Raw genomic sequence first — 22,483 nt, forward strand, 5'->3', positions numbered from 1 at the left:
CCAGCAGCAATACTCATTAAAAAGATGGGTGTCACTGTTTTCTCCCTTCTCCTGACTGTGCACCTGGATTTCAGAAATAAAAACGCTTCTTACCTGGAACGTGAGTGGAGAAGGAACTGCTGGGTAGGGCTGCCTGTGACTCGGGAGGACGCTAAGCCCGCTGTTTTAAGAGGCACCATTGTTTGGAAATACTTGCTTCCGAAGCCCATTTCCCTCAGTGGCCATGAACTAAACTTTACCGAACTTGGACTTCCTCAGCTAAACTGCAGGTCTGCAGCTTTGGCGCACTCTTCTGTCCTTTGAGCTTGCCTCCCCATTCTTCCGGGACCACTGAGTTTAGTCTTAAGAGCTCCTTTCTTTGGAGAAACAGGGACACACTGAGGCCTATGGGACTGCAGCTCTCAAGTCTCCTTTGCTGTTTTCCTTGCCTCGAATTTAGGCTGGGAGGTCCTTCAGATCTAAGTTAGTATGCACATGTCTTCTTTATAACATACCCTAAGCTACAGCAAGCACCCTGATTTATGAAACTGTAATAACATCATTAATAACCCCAAGAAAGCCATGCTATTACCTTCCTGGATCTAAACAGAGAAGGAAATAGGATTGTCAAGGGAATCAGTCAGTATCTGGGTGGCCAAGTACACGCTTCTTAGGCAAGTGACGCCAGGCCTTCTCCGAATTTTCATAGTTACAGAAGTAACGATGACTTCAGGACTATTTATAGCCTGTGATTACACTCCGAGCAATTAGTTCAAAGGTGCACTTCTCTCCCAGGACAGCCATTCATTTCACAGCCGTCTTTCTCATACAACACTGGTGCTCCTGTGACGGTGAGCTAATTTCATCTGACCTAGTGCTGAGCAAGAGCTCCTGAGTCTGAGGATGGCCACCAGGAAGACTTTGAGGTAGGCCTAGCAAGCTTTTGGGACACAAACAAGGCAAGGCGATGACTTCGGTCTGAGGATTTACTCAAGAGATATCCTGCATCTCTGATCTCACCCTGAGCAGGTGTGGAGAAGTGGTAAGGAATGCAAAAGGCGGGCAGGTAACCCCAGCTTCGAGAAAGGGAGGAGAGATGAAGGTGGTTTGGACGTGTGTTGCTTTAAATCTAATGTGAAAACAATGGCCGCTTACATTCCAGATCCACATGGAGTCTGGGACATTTCTGAGTACTTGCCCTGCATCTCCAGGTTCTCAGCTTCATGGGATGGTGCACAGAAGTACAGTGTGTACACATCGGACGCTAGAGCATCTGGGTTCAAATCCCGCCTCTTGGAGCTGGTAGACTCTTACTCACTGGAGTAAGTTCTTTCTGCCTCTGTGTACTTGAGAGCTTCTGTGAACTTGCCGCGCTCACACACTCACGCTTTGCATGCTGGGCAGCTGCGGTAACGTAGCTGTCTTCTCTTCAGTCTTTATCGCTTGAGCACCTTTGTCACTCTCATGTGAGAGCCTGGGTCGCAAATGGGAGTGTGCTGCCTCCTTGGCTATTACCATCTCCACAGAGTCTAGACACTTCCTGAGGTCTAACTTCTACCTAGCGCTCCAGCACTGCCTTAGCTATTTCCTATTCTGAATCCTGCCAGGAACGGTTCCCTAACTCCATTCTACTCCAGTCGTGTCTTTACCACTGGCTCTGGCTGCAATCACCTGCCTATGTCTAGTGTCCTTGCTACACTGACGCTTCTAGTCTACGAGTTTGTCTGTTCTCACCAGCACCACTGCTGCAGCCCACATGAGGCTGTGGCCATCTCTGCTCACCATCTGCATGATAGCGGATGGTCTCTCTGCTGCCAACCGTGGCCCTGGAAGCCAGCTTCTGCCAGCTACGTCTGTAACCATGTACCAGTTGGTGCCCCTTTTATGTTTAAAATCCTTTTATGTCTTTCTAGATCAGGATACAAGCCATGGCCCCTACAAAGTCCATAGAGCCCTGGAGACCAAGCCCCCAGCTCTACCCCTGACCTGATCTCTCACTGCTCTCTCCTCTCTGGGCCTACTCTAGTCATAACAGGCCTCCATATTGACTCCAAGCATTTAGAGCAGGCTCTTACCACGAACTCCTGAGCCTGCTGCGAACTCTACCCAAGGAAAAGGCCTCCTCCTCGGCTGCCTCTCTCTGTTTCTACACAAACCCCGTAGCAGAGCGACCACACTCTTCACCAAAACAGCCTCGTTTCTATCTCTTTACCCGGGATTTTTTTTCTCTATGTCACTTATCAACTTGAGGCATGCTAAGTATTTATGGACTGTTATTTGGGGGTGTACACAATCTCAGGTATGAGCTAAAACTGCAGAACGGGTTTCTTGAAAAGTAATGTCTTGTTTACTGCTATTTTCCCAATGCCTGTGTTAAACACAGGAGAAAAACATATGGGTTTCTGAGATCTCGCTTCTTAGCTGCACTTAGTAAGTACAGTGCAGATTCTCTCCCCAGAGTCGTGCACATGAAAGCTTACATGCCTTTTCGGAGGGATACAAGACTCCGAATAAGCCCAGGGTAAGAGCTTCTGATAGAGGAATTATTCTTATTTTAGAAGAATTTCTACAAGTATGTCTCCATAATCCCAGTTGTTTCCCAAAGCAAATGAAAATGAATGAACTCTTGGCTCATCTGAACTGAGTATCAGGTAGCACACACTAATCTATGTTTTTCAAGACGGGCCACTTTTCCTTCAGTTTTTTCCAGAGATGAGATTTCACTTCTCCCCCAAATGAGGTAAAATACAGCTTTGAGTGGAGATTGTAGCCCAGAACTCCCTGTAGGTCAGGTGAGCCCTGTGACAACTACTCTGACCCTGCCAATGTTCTGTTGAAATCTGTCTGATCGATTCCAGCTGAGAATAAAAGCCAGGGTCTCCATTTAGATCTCCACAGTCCACCTGAGCAGTCTGCTCCCTCTCACCCTCACGTCTCTCCAGTGAAGAGAAGAGAACGAAGGCAGAGGCAGCTGATTTCCCATGTTCTGGGGTTAATGTTAGCAAATAACTCTGAACTTAAGTCTCTCTTTGGGAGGCCAGAGAGCTGGCTCAGCCCAGGTCAGGGCTCTTCCCCAACCCTCTCTGCATCCAGTGACTGGTCATGAAAGAAAGAAGGCCCCACAGCCTCAAGGCTGGATGACCTTCTCTGCTTGAAAGCTCTCTTTGATGAGGGCCTTTTCTCTAGTTGGAACAACTTGATTCTTCCACATTTGGGCTGCTTAACTCCCCAACAGATGTCCATTTTGAAAAACACTCGTCCCCAAACCTTCCTGGATACAAATCTGTACCTCACACTTTCTTTTCTGGGAACAACTTCAGGCTCTGCTCATAAGCGGACCCTAGAAAGAACCTCCCATTACAGAATTCTGAGATAGTGCGAAAATGAGAGAAGAAATGTTGGAGGAAAATCGGCCATATTAAATACTTTTCTTGGTATTTCAGTCGGTTAAAATCCTGGTGAGGGATGTGGCACTTCCAGGAGATTCCGGGGTTCTACATGCACTACACACATGAGCTTATCGGGGAACCAAATGCACTACATGCACTACACACATGAGCTTATCGGGGAACCAAATGCACTACATGCACTACACACATGAGCTTATCGGGGAACCAAATGCACTACATGCACTACATGCACTACACACATGAGCTTATCGGGGAACCAAATGCACTACATGCACTACATGCACTACACACATGAGCTTATCGGGGAACCAAATGCACTACATGCACTACATGCACTACACACATGAGCTTATCGGAGAACCAAATGCACTACATGCACTACATGCACTACACACATGAGCTTATCGGGGAACCAAATGCACTACATGCACTACACACATGAGCTTATCGGGGAACCAAATGCACTACATGCACTACACACATGAGCTTATCGGGGAACCAAATGCACTACATGCACTACATGCACTACACACATGAGCTTATCGGGGAACCAAATGCACTACATGCACTACATGCACTACACACATGAGCTTATCGGGGAACCAAATGCACTACATGCACTACATGCACTACACACATGAGCTTATCGGGGAACCAAATGCACTACATGCACTACATGCACTACACACATGAGCTTATCGGGGAACCAAATGCACTACATGCACTACATGCACTACACACATGAGCTTATCGGGGAACCAAATGCACTACATGCACTACATGCACTACACACATGAGCTTATCGGGGAACCAAATGCACTACATGCACTACATGCACTACACACATGAGCTTATCGGAGAACCAAATGCACTACATGCACTACATGCACTACACACATGAGCTTATCGGAGAACCAAATGTTATACTCGAGGACACAGAGTGATATACTCAGAAGGGTGAAACTTGTGGGAGATAAAGGGAATTATAGACATCTGTAATTCTCCCTAAGAGACAGGTAAATTCCAGTTAGTTTAATCAAGTTATTATAATCCAGGTGTGAAAATCTGAACTCATTTGATACTGCAAAACTGTGTTACCGAATATGTTATATGTTATCTGTCCTTTAAAATACAACGGCAAGATTGGAATTCCGATGCCGAATTTAGTTTACTGTGTTGAAGGTACAATATTACGAACTGGCTGACAAGGTGGCAATGAAAGTGTCCAATCATCATTTATGTCATTATCACTCATTTGCAGAACAATGAAATGGTATAATCAATACAGTTGTAGCCTCATTTTGCTAATGCTGGTGACAGACCAATAAATACACTCATGGTTAAATTCCTCTACAAAGCAAAACTGAAGCAAAAGTCAAAAACAAAACACAAACAAAAAAGCAAGTCTTCATCTGAGATAATGGCAAACGCCCACTCACTTGCTTAGAGAAACAAAGGGGGATCTCATTGGGAGATACACAGGGCAAATCAGCTGTTGCCTTCTAGAAGTGAAGAATTCTACAGGTATCTTAGCCTGGGCTTTCAGCCTTAGAACCAGCCTCTAAATTTTAGGTGAAAGTTTGTAAGCACACTTCCCAGAGACTGAACCACCAACCCAAGAACAAGGGTGATCTGGACCCATCCCCCTCTCCCACACATAGGGAGCAGGTGTGCAGCTTGGCCTGCATTCCAGTCCCCCAGTGACTGGAGCAGGGGCAGGGATTCTGTTGCCTGCCTATGGATCCTCTCACGTGGCCCCAGTGGAAGAGAGGCACCTAGTCCTGCAGTAGTTTGATGTGCCAGGGCAGGGTGATACCTGGGGTGGGGGTGGAGGGCTTCCCCTTCACAGAGGAGAAGGGAAGGGTTGAGAGGAAGGGCTGTGTGAGCTGGGGCCCAGGAGGAGAGTGGGGGCTGCAATCAGGTTGTAAAGTGAATAAATAAAGTAGTGAAAAGAAAAGGCAAAGGGGCAAAGGTTGAGACTTTAAAGGCCATGGCCCCATTAGAAACATTATAGTGCTCCATCCAGAATGGCATGTGCTAGAGGTGAGTTTCCATTGTCATTGTGAAGAAACCAATGGTGTTTCTTCATGGAATGGCACACATAACACCTTCCTCTGGCTCCTACAGTGAAGCAGGCAGTGTATCTACACAAATACAGAAAACACACATTCTTCTGCCCTTCAAAATCTCCCCAACATCTGGCTGCAGAAACCTCAGTTCTCTTACATTATGGATTTTCTATGTGTAGCTCATGGATTTGAGTAGAATTAAACAGAGAAGGCAGGGAAAAGGGTTACAACATAGGGATCCATCCAAATTTGATTGCCAGAGGCACAAAGAGACGCTTTCCCATCTCTCTGATGTCAACAAGAACATGCTTATTTAATTATGCCAGATGACTGGGTTCTGAGATAGAAGTTTGACACCGCAAACATATTTCTGGGAATGCTAACGGGGTTATGTGTGCATAAGGCACAAAGGGAGATGAATTCGATGAATTAAAATGAACTACGATGGCACACATACAAAATGTTATAATAAAACTTACTTTGTATACTAACAAGTAATAAAATAAACACACGTGTGTGTCACGCACAAGTACATGCGCATGCACGTTCACACGCACGCAAACGCACACCAGGTCTAAATGGCAATCTTCTCCCAGCCACAGAGAGGGAAGACTTCCGGCAAGTGCCACTCATTTCAGTAAGAGAAACTGCTGTCTGATCTAGTCTGTCCATAAGACAGAATAATACATCATCCTTTTCAGCGTATATAATCGCTTGACTAAAAACGAAAACAAACCATCCTAAGAGTTGACTTTACGACCTTGTCAAATCCTTTAAGCTGCAGAAAGGCACCCATCAACGAATGTGTGTCCCAGGAAAATGGAAAGCAGCCTTAAACTTCAGGGACCTCTATCTTCAGTCTCATTTTACCCTGATGTGGTTTACAGGGAGGGTTTTCTGCACACGGCTTGAGCTTCAGTCTCCTGACTTCTGGACCAGGAAAAGCTCTGGATAAGTTAAAATTAATGGGACAGCAAATACACTGCTATGAGGAACGCCACCTAAATCACAGGTGAGGCAGCGGACTGAGGCAAGGCCATCTGCTGCCCAGGCAAGCCCAGGGAAAGCCGGGGACTCTATGCCTAGCATGTGGCCACAGCCTCCCAGACACCAGTGGTCAGCCTCTGGTGAATGCGTGTGTCTGTATCAAGGAGGATGTCCACTTAGTCTTCATGTTATGGGGGACTGGCGCCTTCCTTTGCCATCTGCTCCAAAGCCTTTGAAGTCTACTTAACACAGTGTAAAACACAGAGGAATGCTGAATTAACTTTTGTGAAAAACTGGTTTATGTGTCTGAGTGTGTCTGCCTATGTGTTAGTCCGTGTGCCGCGTCCATACCTGCTGCCAGTACAGGTGGGAAGAGGGCATCGGTGCCCTGTGACCGGGGTGCTGGACAGTTGGGAGGCACCACGTGAGTGCTGAACTCAAGTACTCAGCAAGAGCACCCAGGGCTCTCAGCTCCTGAGCCATCTTTCTAGCTTCTAGATTAACTTTTTAAGTAATTATAAACAAATCCAATTAATTATTAGTTAACAAAGACTTATAACTTATGCTATAATATAAATAAATAATCTGACATTTAATCCTAATCAAATAGTCAATAAGAGACTTCCTCATATCTTAGGCTAGTGAAGATCATAGCCAGTTGCCAAGCCCTTGTCACAGGTCTGTCCACATGAGTCATGGAATGTGTACCGAAATGTAAATCGGTCATTACTTCCTTCCCCAAGAGTCTTGCCACGAAAATAGTCTCTGCTCCATTTTCACCCCTGAATGTCCTTTAGACAGGAACAATTCTGGGGCAAGACTTTTGAAGATGGATAGGTGGCCCCATGCCTCAAATGGGGGCCACGTCTATCTACTGGAGGTGGTTTCTTTAGGGACTTCCAGGTACTCACAGCCAACCATTGGACTGAGGTCAGAGTCCCAATGGAAGAGTTAGGGGGAAGACTGAAGGAGATGAAAGGGATTGTATCTCCATAAGAAGACCAACAGTGTCAACTAACCTGGACCCCACCCCCAAGAGCTCCCAGAGGTTAAGCCACCAACCAAAGAGTATCATGGGCTGGTCCGTGCCCCCACCCCCACTACATGTGTAGCAGAGGACCACCTTGTCTGGCCTCAGTGGGAAAAGATGCCCTTAATCCTGTAGAAACTTGATGGCCCAGGGAAGGGGGATGCTAGTGGGGTGAGGTGGGCGTGGGTGAGTGGGTGGGGAGAGCACCCTCTCGGAAGCAAAGAAGAGGGTGGGTGAAGGACTCAAGGAGGGGGACCAGAAAAGGGGGCAACATTTGGAATGTAGCTAAATAAAATAACTAATAAAAAAGAAAGAAAGGGAGGGAAGAAGGGAAGGAGGGAGGGAGGGAGGGATCCAATACAGAGATTGACAACCTCACGGGGCTGCTTCTTTCTGTACCATTTTCAACTTAACCCCTGTCTTACACTTAAAACAAACTTTTTAATTGTTACAGGAATATAACCTGGGATGGCTATGGTGGCTTACTTTATACATCCTGTTTGAATTTTACCTAATAAAGTGTGAGAGATAGTTGAACTAAATAAAGGACTCCCCTCCATCGAGTGACTAAATCACACCTCTAAGCAGAGCAGAGGCCTTGCCAGAACACACTGGTGGTCCTGTCCGAGAGTAGCCAACCCCATTAGGGTGGCACAGAGATAAATGTCTAATGCTAACGTCCCTGCCCAAAATCTGTCGCAGCAGTAGGTGTAGAGGGTTAGACACACTTCAGGGACTGAAGCCCAGGAAACTATTAGACCACCAGTTGGCGGAACGGTGCTATTACAGGTCAAGAAACAAAACCGTCCCAGTCCTTACACACAATACAAAAGAAGGACCTTGACAAGGCTACTTTTGGTGGTTGTACAGCCTAAGCAATTGGCTAATTATCTTCTTAATTTATTTTGTATTAAATCTTTTTGATAGTAATGATTGTTTTTAAAAGTACACATGCAATTAAAAAAAAAAAAGAAACAAAATAAAAGCACTAAGAATGCTTCCTATCAAAGGTGTCCTGTAATCTGCGTGAGTATCTATCTACCCATCCTAGGAACTCCAGTTACTATCCCAAGTTCCTCAAAAACCAGGGCACGCAAACTGACTGAGAAGCCTCAGCATCTCCTTCAGGAGACCACTTGATACTTCAGAAGTGGCCAAGTGCATCTGCTCAAGGAGTGCCTGCATGGCAGCGTCCCGGGCTGCCTGCCCGCCCTGTACTTCCCAAGTGCCCTAGTTTGGGTGATAAATTGGTATGGTCCACCTACTGACAAGAGTAGCCAGGCGGGGGATCCTCGCCAGCACACCCATCTGTCCTTCCCATTCTCGGTCAGCACCCAACCCCTGCCAGGCCCCAGTGGGCAGCAGCTGAATGTAAAGATGAAAGACTCCCTAGGCAGTGCATGGTGGCCAGGAGGAAAGCCTTCTTCAGGAGGCTGCAATCTCCCCCCACAGAGATGGAGATGAGCAGACCAGATCAGGGTGGTGTTAGATGAGCCTGTCGTTGTGGGCTTCTAGCTGCCCTGTATGTTCTCTACCCCACACCATCATCAGATACAGAGAAAACTGACATCTCAGACCGGCAAGGCTGTGGGAGTACAGGAAGGGGGGACAGAAGGATCTGATGGGCTCGTGAGGGGCACACTATGGGCAGCGGGCGTCTAGGTCTCAGAAGGTGTAGGCACGTAATAGATGAAATAAATGAAAATAAACTCAGCAGTGCAGTATACTAGTATTAATATTTAAGCTCTTTTGGGGTCCATAATAAAATTTGAGATAGAAAAGTGAATTTTATAAGAGACCAACTTCAATGGAGACTGACTTATTTTATGTTTTGTAGAAGTCAGGGGTGGATCATGTCTTTGTTCCTTAAATCTGGCTCATCCTATAGAAGCTCACACATCCTAGAGAAGCTGCAGGAGGTAGTATTCACTGTTAGAAGATGAACCCATGAATCCTGACAATATGCCCTTGGCCATGTGCGCTGTGAGGTCTGAGCTAAGTTCTCTTGCCTTTTTTGACTACTCCTTGTCAAGCCTTAAAACTTAGATCTTTCTGGATCTTAATTACTACTGTCTTTTAACTCTCCGAACTCTCAGGAGGACAGGCAGCAGTATTTGCTCGAGACCTTTCAAATCGTATCGTGAGAAAGTTGTAACAGAACACAGAGCACTTGGTGCCTTCGAGTTGGGGGCTGAGATTTCACAACTGAGGGGAACAACGGAACAGTGAGAGGCTACAGATGGGAAGTTCAAGTCGCTGCCTGTTGAATATGCTTACCCCCTTTCTACAGTAGGTGTATGTCATAACATGCATACTATGATCATTCGACAATTAAGCAAGTACACACAGAGCATGTGGTCAGAAGTCAGCGTTTCTGCTGGATATGGAGAGATATAAACACAAGCAGAGGAAACACAGTATTGTGTACCAACTACACTTCCATGAACACAAAGGGAGAAGCACAAAGAACGACTGATTATCGTCAGCCTAGAGAAAACCTTCCTGCTGGGCTCTGAGTCAGACTCTAAGGGGAGTTAACAATCAGTCCTGAGAGATGAGTGGGAATTCACTAAGAGAATGAGAGCATTCCAAGTAGGAGGAGAAGTCCAGAAAGATGTGCTCAGGTACAGGAAGAACAAGTCTGAGAGACTGAGGCTGAGAGATAGCTAGATACAGGTGGAGGTGCTGGGCAGCCTAAGACCTGCAAGAACTCCAAAGCTGATAGCAAGCCAGTGTCCTAGCTTCCGAAGAAGCCCACTGCTCCTAGAAGGAAGCCCACTGCTCCTAGAAGGAAGCCCACTGCTCCTAGAAGGAAGCCCACTGCTCCTAGAAGGAAGCCCACTGTTCCTAGAAGGAAGCCCACTGCTCCTAGAAGGAAGCCCACTGCTCCTAGAAGGAAGCCCACTGCTCCTAGAAGGAAGCCCACTGCTCCTAGAAGGAAGCCCACTGTTCCTAGAAGGAAGCCCACTGCTCCTAGAAGGAAGCCCACTGCTCCTAGAAGGAAGCCCACTGCTCCTAGAAGTTCATCAAGAAAGCTTGGTTTTCAAGTGACTCCCCCGGATGACAGGTTAGCTTTAGTGAAGAAATCCTTTCAACCCTGGGCAATGAACGGACAGAAATGAACAGTTCCCCATCACACACGAACAATAAAAGGATGACCACTGAGAGCTCCAAGAGAAATAATCCATACCACTGATAAAAGAGCAAAGCCACCATAGTAAAAGCACATTGCTTAGAGGAAACTAAAGGCCAGATGGCACGGAATATTATAATTGAAGTGCTGAAAGAATGTCACCGTAGATGACTATACCCAACACAATTGTCCTTCAGATTCAAAGAAGGCATACTTTCCAGAATACTTAGGGCTGAGAGGGAATCATAACCAGCATGGCTGAGGACACATGACCTTGACTGGATTCAGAATCCACCGTGCACCTGTCTCTGTGAGGATGTTTCTGGAAAGGTTTAACAGAAGACAGAACGTTGTCCCACACAGACGTTAGCAGCATAGTGCCATAGGTCAGTTCCTGCTCCGAATGACAGAAAGGAGGGGAAACACTCATTTCTCTCTGCTCCCCAGATACCCTTGTAGTGTGACCTTCTTCTCATCCTCTTGCTACAGTGACTTTCAAATCACCAGGGACAATACCCTCGGACTGCAAGTCAGAATAAAAATCTTCCCTCCTAAGTGATCTTTTGTTGGGTACTTTGTTAAGTCAACAAGAAAATTAACTAACACAATACTTAAATGACTTCTACACACAAAGGACAAAACAGGACAAATGCAATCCCAAGAGCGAACAAGGGAAGAATAAATCTCCCTAGAAGAGTAGATAAGTAGGAATTGTGATTATATAGTAATGCAAATCACTATAGTATATCACAAATGAAATTATATAGTAATGCAATAGTAAGAATCAGAATATGTTACTCAATAATAGCCCTATGTAGATTCTTTATTCTCCATTAAAAAAAAATGTAGATCAAACTATATAGTACAAGAATCTTCAATGGAAAGATACACACATTCTGGGAGGAAAAGGACAGAAAATGGAAATGAAATCCAAAGCCAAGCGTGATTAAGTTTATTAAGGTTTGGTCTGTTGCTATGTACTGTAATGTTAAATACTGGCCCCCAAGGCCGGTGGCCCAGAGACAAGAGAATCTGAGCAAACACACACACACACACACACACACACACACACACACACACACACAGAGGTTATGCTATATAAACTTGCCCCCCTAAGTTACCCCTAATTGGGGAATAAAGATGTCTACAGCCTATAGCTGGGCAGAAGAGAGGTAGGCAGGACTTCAATCCCAGGGCTGGGGGGTAGAGGCAGGATCACAAGGAAAGAGAGGAAAAGATGGAGAGAGAAGACAAAATGGGGAATCATGAAAACATGACCATGAGGGCTAGCTAACTAGAGTTAAGAATGGTCAGATGGAATATAGCACATTATAACTTGGGATTATCGGCAGGGAAGTAGACATAAAAGCATAGAAGGTTGATATCTGCCCAGCTCTAGTGCTTTAAACACTTATCATAAATACAAAAGTCTTGTGCTTTTAATCTGGGAACTGAATGTTCAAAGGTGGGGTAGAAACCCTGGTCTGAGATTAAATATTTATTACAACAAAGCTCATAGCCAATGAAAATGAGAAACCAAACCGGAATTGGTAGGTGATCAAGAAAGTCAATTCAAACTGACAATCTATCAAGAAGATGTAATGATTTAGTCAACCATTTGAAGGCTAACTTTTCTTGAAAAAATTTTAGGTAATATATAAAATAATGGATTTTATGAATATAAATGTACACGCACACACACACACACACAATATGAGAGAAAACGTGTAATACTATGTCTTTCCTCTATTACCTAGTCCCTTCCCTTCCCTTTATACTACTTTGTCTCCTGCACGTTGTAGATTGTGGTCTTTATGCAGGTGAAGGCAGGCACAAGATAAGACAAGGCCTGTGATTGGGCAGTGAAAAGGTAAGATGGGAACAGAGTTTTGAAGGGAGGAGAGAGAGAAAGAAAAAGAAGAACAAAGATGGAGGAGGAGAAAGATTACCCAGATCTGTGGCTTTAAGGGGACACAGGTAGTTATAAATATGTCATAAGGGATGGGATTTTATAGGACAATTTGTCTTAATAAGTGGGCAGTTTATATCATCATCAGTTGGTTGTGAGTTTACTGTGTGGACATTTTGTGGAATGAGAATTTAAGATATAAATGTGATTACTAAATTACAAGCTTATCGAGTTTTGATTTTTGATTTTAACGGGTTACTGGGAGTTGTGACTATAACCACAGGGGGCGGATGCTGGGAATGTGAGCAGAGTCCACAGCAAAAGAGTCGCAGGAGGACGGCTGCTGCTGGGCTCAGAGAGTAGCTGGCAGCAGTGTGGGATGGAGACTGGGAGCTTAGTGGGTGAGACATTTTGCTGACTGAGATCAAAATGCCCCGCAAATGCCATGTGGTCCAATGGAGCCCGCACTAGTGTGGGTTGGTAGACTCTTTTTTTATTATTTACCGCTACAGCACATAGTTCCTCTTCTGTTTTCTATCAACATATGTACATATGCTTTTGTGTGTGTGTGTGTGTGTGTGTGTGTGTGTGTGTGTGTGTGTGTGTGTGTGTCTCCATACGTTCTGGAGATTCTGAGGAAGAAAACGATTACATTTATATTTGTGTGTTTATATTTATATGTTCGTGACTGCATAGATTCTGAGAGGAAAAAGGTTTGACTTTCTGAGTTGTGCCAATTTAGCTTAGTATGTTGATGTCCAATTCCATCTAGTTTCATTAAAATGATATAATTTCACTCTCTGCGGTAGAACAAAATTCCACTGGTATATACACTGCATGTTTTATTCATTCATCTGTTGATGGGCAACTAGGCCAGGCCTCTATGTACTGTGAATAGTGGAATATCAATTTTATGAAATGAACACTACAGGAAATATGGGAAGAGAAACCCAAGACAGTAAGAATGGGTGATTTCTATGCTCACTTTCACCAATAGACAGATCATTATGGCAAAACAACGAAACGACATCCCAGTTCAACCACAACACAGACCTAAAAGAATATTAGCAGACTATTCTAGCAAATGGAAAATGGTGGAGTACACATTTTCTTAAGCAGCACTGGGGCTTTTCCTCAAAATAGATGATACTTCAGGTCATAAACATAATCTTAGTGAAAACAAAGCAATCCAATTAATGTCTCATCAGATCATAACTGAACCCGGAAATTAACAGCAAGAGAAACTACAGAAGATATATGAATCTTCACACAAAGATTGAATCCAGTGTTGGATATACACAGGGGTCATGGAAGACGTCAGAGAAGAAACTTAAGAATTCAGTCTGATGACAGTGAAAATACAGCCCGCCATAACCTGTGGCGTATGGGGCAGGTAGTGCGAAGAGGCCATTTCCAACCACAAATACCTGCGTTAAAGTAGACATACCAAATAAATAACCTAAAACACCAAGAATGAACCACATGACCATTAAGATGGGAAGAATAAAGGTAACGCCTAAAGTAAATAAGACCAAAAGATCAATTAAAAAAAAATCAATGAAACAGAATCAGTTTTAAGAAAGACACAAAGTAGTCACTTTCTTAGCAGACCTGTTCAAAACCAAACCAAACAACAACAACAACAACAACAGGACCCAAATAAACGTAGAGAAGAAAAAACAGATATTAAAACAAACATAAGTGAAATCCACAAGCCATACATAGTATTTTGAAAACATGCTTATATGTCAGTATACTAGCTACAAAACCAAAATAAAGACATAAGCAAAATCAATCAATCAATAAAACTCCTAGACCTTTAAGATCTCTCAGACACTGAGCCCCCAACCAGGCAGCATACACAGCTGGTCTGAGGCGTGACACACATACACAGCAGAGGACTGCCTGGTCTGACCTCTGCGGGGAAAAGATGCACCTGCCTGGGGGTGGGGGTGGGGAGCATCCTCGAGGCTGCAGGGAGAGGGATGAAGAACTGTGGGAGGGCAGAATGGAAGGGGGACAACAACTAGATTGTAATAAAAAAGTAATAAAAATAAATAAATAAACAAAACTACAGACAAATATCTTTGAGGAGAGATGTAAAATTCCTCAGTAAAGTAATAGAAAATAAAATTAAAAACACTTGAAATGATTATAAAACACAAAGTGGTTGGTCATGTAGGACGGCCCAACCTATGCAAATCAATTAACATAATAAAGCACAATTGTTCAATCAAAGATAAAGAGCACAGTCATATTAATATAGTAAAATATGACAATAAAACTCCAACTGTCATTAAAAAATAAGGCCGTATCGCAACAGAATTATCTACAGAACAGGGAAAATGAGAGCAATTCCTCTAAAATTAGGTTGTAAAGAGAAATGTGTCTCTTGCCCCTTCCATATAGCACTTGTTTTAACCTAAAAAAGTCACATGGGAGGGGCACAATAATAGGAAAATAGAAAGTCAAGTCATTCCTGGTTTGGATGATACGATTCTGTACTATCCCCGAGTCTACCAAAAGGGTCTTAGAGGAGACAAATAAAATCAAGATGATACCACGGTACAAAACGAGCATGCGGATATCAGTGACTTACTTTCCCAACTGCCAAGTCACTGAGAATGAAACCAGGACAATAAGTCTTCCTGACAGCCTCATGCAAGCAAGCTCTGAAGAACAAACCAAGAGCAACAATAAAGCAGGACCCCTGTGGACAAAGCCAACTAACCAGAGAGATGAAAGTTATAACCTAAGAGCCTGGTGCGTGGTGCACACCTTCAGTCCCAATGTTCAGGAAGTGCAGGCAGGCAGATGGCCACCCTGGTTCACATGGTGAGTTCCACGATAACCAGAGCTACATATTGAGACTCTTGTCTCAAAAAAATCCAATCCAAACCAAACCAAACCAAACCAAATGAAACCAAACCAAAGTCAACCAAACAAACAAAGCCACTGAAGAAATTGATTACACAACAGAAGATGGAAAGCTCCCTCTCAATCAACAGAATTAATATTAATAAAAATGTCTATGCTATTAAAATCCAACTTGAGGTTCAATGCAATACCCAACTGAAAGCAAAAATTGTAAAATTTGTGAGTAAGCGTGAAAGACTGATGGTGTGGCACAGGTCTGAACCAGAAGGACAATGACGGGCTCTCATCGCAATATCTCATTTCAAAATAAACTGCAGTAACAAAATCAGCAAGGGTCAATTTAAGGGAGGGCAGCAAATACACAAAGCACCCAAAACCAACAGAGGAGGAGACAGAAGACACAGGAATGAACACACCTACGGTCAATGACTCCTGAGAAAGGCATCAAGAACTCATGTTGGCAGGAAGAGCTCTTCTTCAACAGCTGGTGCTGAGTAAAGGAAACATCTGCATGGAGAACACTGAGTTGAGACAAGTTAACCCTCTCAATGGATAAAAGTCAACTCAGAAGGAACCAGAGGGTAAACCTAAGACCTTAAATCCTGGCACCACCAGAGTAAAAGCACTGGGGAAGTGTTTCAAGCCACTGAAGAACACAAGTTTCCAGAATAGGACTCCAATACGGGAGAGAAGCAAGGGTTGGTATGTGGATTTATATCAAATTCAAAAGCACCTGGACAGCCAAGGAGACACTCAGCAGAGTACAAGAGCTTAAGAACTGGAGAAAAAATCCCTCTTACACTGGTATCTCCAGAATATTTAAAAAGCCAAAAAAATCCTTAAAGAATAATTAATACATACAAACATAAACAATATGAACAGATCTCAAAAGCAGAAATACAAATGGGCAATAAATACAAAAACATGTTTAACACCTTAACACCTCCCATTCAGAACCTGCCCCACATGTGGCCCATACATATACAGCCACCCAATTAGACAAGATGGATGAAGCAAAGAAGTGCAGACCGACAGGAGCCGGATGTAGATCGCTCCTGAGAGACACAGCCAGAATACAGCAAATACAGAGGCGAATGCCAGCAGCAAACCACTGAACTGAGAATAGGAGCCCCGTTGAAGGAATCAGAGAAAGAACTGGAAGAGCTTGAAGGGGCTCGAGACCCCATATGTACAACAATGTCAAGCAACCAGAGCTTCCAGGGACTAAGCCACTACCTAAAGACTATACATGGACTGACCCTGGACTCTGACTTCATAGGTAGCAATGAATATCCTAGTAAGAGCACCAGTGGAAGGGGAAGCCCTGGGTCCTGCTAAGACTGAACCCCCAGTGAACTAGACTGTTGGGGGGAGGGCGGCAATGGGGGGAGGGTTGGGAGGGGAACACCCATAAGGAAGGGGAGGGGGGAGGGGGATGTTTGCCCGGAAACCAAAGAATTATTAAGTATTAAATAAATTAAAAAAAAAACAGAAAAAAAAAACACCTTAACACCTTTAGCTCACCAGACAAAGAGGGATCAGAAAGACCTGAGCTTCCCCTTCATCCCTCAGAATTGATATTAACAAACAAACAAACAAACGAAAACTGCCAATGATATGTTGTGGTACAGCTCATCCCCTCCCAGGTGCGTAACTGAAGTGAGTGTGGTACCGGACACACCTTCTCATTCACTTTTTTTTTTTTTGGTAGCACTTTTCACAATGACTCAGGTTTATCAACAGATGGACGGATGTATAGTGTATACACACAGCCAAAAGAAGCCAAAGAAGAAAGAAGTCATGTCATTGGAAAGACCGCGGGGACTAAAGCCCATCAGGTTACGTCCAGTAAGTCAGAAACAGAGCACATCATGTGTTTTCTTTCATACACAGAATCTGATACTGAAAACAATAATAGAAGTTATGGGTACTGAAGCCCTTGTCTTTGGACTGTCTCTCACCCACAGCTCTGCCTGATACATCCTCCGATACCCCTAAGCACAGGACAACCACTTCAATTAAACCAAGCATAGTTGGGGCAACCTGATTTGTTAATGGAGAAATCATTGAACTTCATTACGTTCACTGCCTTAATTGAACAGATCAATCTTCTATCAGGGCATTCTTCCCTGTTTCTGACACTGTTCTCTTATCTTGAAGGCACTAGAGAACAGCTAAGTGGCTACAAGGGTAAGCTGTCAGTGCAGCCTACAGGAAGTTTGCGGACTTGAGTCTGGGCTCCAAAGCAGGCTTAGCTTATGGGAAGCCCTGGGTGCTAACAACACGCAGGAGGTTTGAGGTGGGAGGGGAAAGATTTCTTCTGGGAAAGAACTTCTGAGTGGCTTCTCTGTTGAATACATGTAGCAGAGGAGGAACAGATCTAATGTGTCCTCATGACAGAAGAGCCATCTGGGGTCAGTGACTTCAGCCCTTTTATCTCCATGCTGGGCTGTGTGTGCTTCATTTGTGATCTGGACAAAACTGTTTACCTGACATTTGAAATTGTCGATACAAGGAAGTTCCAATCTTCCTTCATTACGCCTTTCCACAGTACACCGGTTACAACCTGATTACCCAGCAGAGCATCTTAAATGAAACCACAAGCTTTCCTTATTGGATTCTTGGTGAATACATAACATTAAATAGTGTGTGTGCAGGAGGAGTGGTTTCCTAAATAGTAATCCAATGCACAGTCTTAAAGAATCCATATTAGAATAACTATTAATAGCATGTTTGTTTTCAGGCCTTAGGATATCAAGATACTCACTCAGTACCAACCATAACACGTAAGGATGCGCTACTCTCAGGACCAGCAGGAGAGCTCAGTGGGCAGCGGCACTTGGCAAACCTGATGGTCTGAGTTCAATCCCCAAAACCTCCAAGTTATGAGAGAAGTAGTCCTCTGAGGGCATGAGTTTGGGTCCTCCAAGAATCTACAGAAAAGCTGAGTGTGAAGGCAGACATTTGTAACCTCAGAGCTCAGAGTAAGGGTGGAGGGACAGGCACATCCCTGGGACACACTGTACAACACACTTAGCTAGTTGATGAACTCTGGACAGCAAAAGATCTGTCTCCAAAAAAAAGTGTGGAAAGACATGTGTGGTCAAACCACAGCTTCCGCATGTGAACCCATATGCACAGGTGCACACATTAATATTAATAAGTACAACACATAGATAGATAGGTAGATAGGTAGATGATAGATAGACAGACAGACAGACAGACAGATAGGAACTAATTGTTATAACATTTGTCATGATGTCAGAACTTCTGTAGAAGATGGCTGGACTTTCAGAAACACTGTGTGCTTCATCAGGATCAGATACCACAGGTTCCTCACAGACACATAATAAAACTGGGATTGGAGATTTAGCTCAGTGATAGAGCGCTTGCCTAGCAAGCGCAAGGCCCTGGGTTCGGTCCCCAGCTCCAAAAAAAAAAAAAAGAAAAAAAAGTTTCACTACTGCTATAATAGATAGAGGACACCATTCTCCTGCATGAGCCTTAGACATCTGACGGAGAACACACAGAGAAACACAAATGACTAGTGAAACAGGAGAAAGTGAGGGGAATGGATGTCACACTGATTCGGAAAACACACACACACACGCGCACACACACACACACACACACACACACACACACACACACACACACTTATCGGAAGGGAGTAGATAAAAGGGAACACGGTGAGGCTGCACCAGGCGGTTTAGGCAGTTTAGTATCCAGGTAAACAGAGCTGCTGACAGCCGGAGTGAGGGATGCTGTGGTAGGAGAATGTGGTCGAGGAGGCTCACGCCGCGTGCGTGCGGCAGTGAGGCTGAGTATGAAGAGGTGACACAGGCAGTGCAAACGGAAGAGGAGTCAGGGAGGAGAAGCTGACTCGGGGAGGATCATCAATAATGCACCGAGAAATAAAAATCAGAAGGATGCTTGACAGCAGTGCAAAGGGCACCCGGGGCTGTGGGCTCTATGTGGAGCCAGAGAGGGAGCAAGCCCGAGCCGCTTCTCCTGATACCATTTAAGGCGGCAAGTTCTCATTAACTCTGGGCTGATCTGCCTTTCCCTTCCTGCTGGAAAAGAAAGGAAGGAAGAAAACCAACCAAAAAGCTGTGAGGTACAGCTCAAGAGTATCCATGGTTCAAAAGACGGGGGGGGGGGGGGGGGGGATGCAGGTCTCAGCTCGCGGGGTTCCATTATAAAATGAGTACCTCTGTCACTGGGCGCTTCACATAACGCTGTACGCTGAGAGTGTGAGCAGACTTAGATTTACCACCCGGAGAACAACATGATGGCTATGCTGGCCAGCCACTTCCTATACTCTGATCTCAGCTTTCCGCTCCATAGCAGCCACTGTGACGGTGACGCCTGGGCAGAAAAGTTAACTACACACTATTAGGAACGTAATCAAAACATGCCAATTTTGGGACACAATTTTGGACACTCTGTTTTTTCTTTCTTCGAAGTCCTCTGTTCATAGCTGCCTGGTGATGCAGTTAAAGCCGGTCACTCAGATGCCAGTGAGCCGGAAATGACGCCTCCCCAGTGCTATCCATCCTATGTTTCTTCCGAGGAGAAACATGTATTTATCAGCTGCTGATGACCACTTGTTGGGAACGTGTGTGAACTGACACCTCTTTATTCTGTCTTTGAGAGGTTTTGTATGCTGGAGTAATGAAAATTGGCCAGAGTAAATAAAACTATTAAGTTTAACAATACACACTTGCTGGGACTTAAATTCTTGCAGCTACAATGTGGAGTCTGAGCTAGCATTGTTCTCTTTTTAAGATGGAAATTAAAGCACAGAAAGAGGCCACAACTTGTCAAAGTCACACAGTCTGTGAGGCCTAAGCAGGATTTTAATGCATGCAGACTAACTTCCAGCACTTGCAGGGCCACTTAAAATTGGTGCTACCTCTCAGAGAGACATTTACCTTTAAAGCAAACTAAATGTACCTTAAGGTGGGCAATTCACCTCTGAGCCAAGATCTGAGAGACACTACAAGGGCTCCTCCCTACATACGGGGTCCTCACCCTCTATCAAAGGGCCAACGTTAGTGTGAATTCTGTCTCACATAATAGCCGGCCCTGCTCCTGGAACACAGTCAGGAGGGGATCTCTTTGGTGATCCAAAGAGTGAACTGTGGGAGGGAGGGGAAAACCTCCATGTTCTCTGCCTATGAACTTTTTAGACAGAATTGGAACTAATAATCGTCAACATAAAACACTACACTCTTCATTTTAGTGCCTTTCAGCCAAGAGTTTCCAAACACTTCAGTAACTCCAGATTTGACAGCTGACTCCTGTGAAGCCGTAGGAAAGCGAAGCTACTCTGGGGATTATTTTCTTGTTGCTACTTCTGTGTCTTTTCTTGTTTTCAGGAAAAAAAAGACATTTTTCCTGCTCTAGGGAAGAACAAATCTTAAAATTCCTTAGGTGGAGCCTTTATCTTAGTCACACGAGGGGGAAGCCATCATTAGGACAGACAATTGTGATACAGGTGACGTGCTGTTAGCATCAGTTTGAGGAATGAATATATATAATACATATATATTATATATATATACATACACACACATGTATGGCTGAGAGATCATGTGGATGTTTAAAACTACCTTAAGAATGACAGTATTTGGGGATATTGAGAAAAATGCCTCTAGAAGACTGCAGGAGAAGATGGATGAGTGGATAGGCTACTTGATTGCTTGATGGTGGGTTGTGTTTACAAAAGAGTAGCATGGTAACAAATAATCCATCACAGTCTACAGTTTTATCCATGCATGAACTGCACCAAGGATATTCGATACTGTAGACTGGCTCTGATGGTGATCTTGCTGCCGCCCAATGCTTTCAATTCACTGTCCCCAAGGAACCAGTTGTACTTGGTCTAGTGATTGAATCCCATTTTTATAGAAGGAGGAGGAGGAGGAAGAGGAGGAGGGAGAAGAGTAGGAGGGAGAAGAGTAGGAGGGAGAAGAAGAAGAAGAGAAGGAGGAGGAAGAGGAGGAGGGAGAAGAGTAGGAGGGAGAAGAAGAAGAAGAAGAAGAAGAAGAAGAAGAAGAAGAAGAAGAAGAAGAAGAAGAAGAAGAAGAAGAAGAGGAGGAGGAGGAGGAGGAGGAAGAGGAGGAGGGAGAAGAGTAGGAGGGAGAAGAGTAGGAGGGAGAAGAAGAAGAAGAGGAGGAGGAGGAAGAGGAGGAGGGAGAAGAGTAGGAGGGAGAAGAAGAAGAAGAGGAGGAGGAAGAAGAGGAGGAGGGGAGGAGGAGGAAGAGGAGGAGGGAGAAGAGTAGGAGGGAGAAGAAGAAGAGGAGGAGGAAGAAGAGGAGGAGGGGAGGAGGAGGAAGAGGAGGAGGGAGAAGAAGAAGAAGAGGAGGAGGAAGAAGAGGAGGAGGGGAGGAGGAGGAGGAGGAGGAGGAGGAGGAGGAGGAAGAAAATCTGAAGTCAAAAGAAAACACATCAGTCACCCATTATATTCTGTTATAGAAAAGGGCCATAAAGAGAGGAAAACTCAGGATCGAGGTTGCCCAGCCAGGGGTACACAGAACACGATCAACCCTTCTGACAGCACAGTTACCATTGAAAGCCTTGTGGGAAAGCAGGGAAGCTGACTGGAAAGGTGGGAAGAATCAGAGGCTTCTGAACAAATCAAAAGGAAGTTCAAAGACCAAGTAAACAGCTATCAGAGGCTAAAGGGAGGGAAACTCCTCACCACCACATATTCAAGGAAGACAGGACTCCTTTAATGACAAAGGATGACAGTGACACACTTTGGGCATCAGCTTATCTAAGATGCAGTTGCCTGGAACAGCAACAGAGAAGACCGCCAGGGCAGGACCCCTGCTCTGCAGGCTGTCCTAAGACAAACGAGGGCCCTGTCCACGGTCAGCTGACAGGCTGGCAAGATTATGCACAGGATTTATTTCCAGCTGGCTGGAGGTCACTCAGACGTATATATTTTCTATTACCAAGGAGTTAATCTGCCATACGTCCACCGTGTGCTGTTCAAATGTACACCTAAGTTCTTACTTCAACACCAGCTGAGGTCGGCTCTGTTCTGTGGGAGATATTGACATTAGTCTTTTAATGAGAAAT

At 44.6% G+C, this 22,483-nt stretch overlaps 1 protein-coding gene and 1 long non-coding RNA gene across 7 annotated transcripts in view; one reads left to right on the forward strand and one right to left on the reverse strand.

Moving 5' to 3' along the window:
• Nucleotides 1–22,483, reverse strand: part of Stk39 (serine threonine kinase 39) — a 266,876-nt gene that overhangs the window by 13,589 nt on the left and 230,804 nt on the right.
• LOC100911723 (uncharacterized) lies at nucleotides 838–2,314 on the forward strand. Its single transcript, NR_133672.1, has 3 exons — nucleotides 838–905; nucleotides 1,191–1,301; nucleotides 1,893–2,314. It is a non-coding gene; the product is annotated as an uncharacterized LOC100911723 (long non-coding RNA).

The sequence above is a fragment of the Rattus norvegicus genome, chromosome 3 (assembly GCF_036323735.1).
Source record: "Rattus norvegicus strain BN/NHsdMcwi chromosome 3, GRCr8, whole genome shotgun sequence".
Lineage (NCBI taxonomy): Eukaryota > Metazoa > Chordata > Mammalia > Rodentia > Muridae > Rattus > Rattus norvegicus.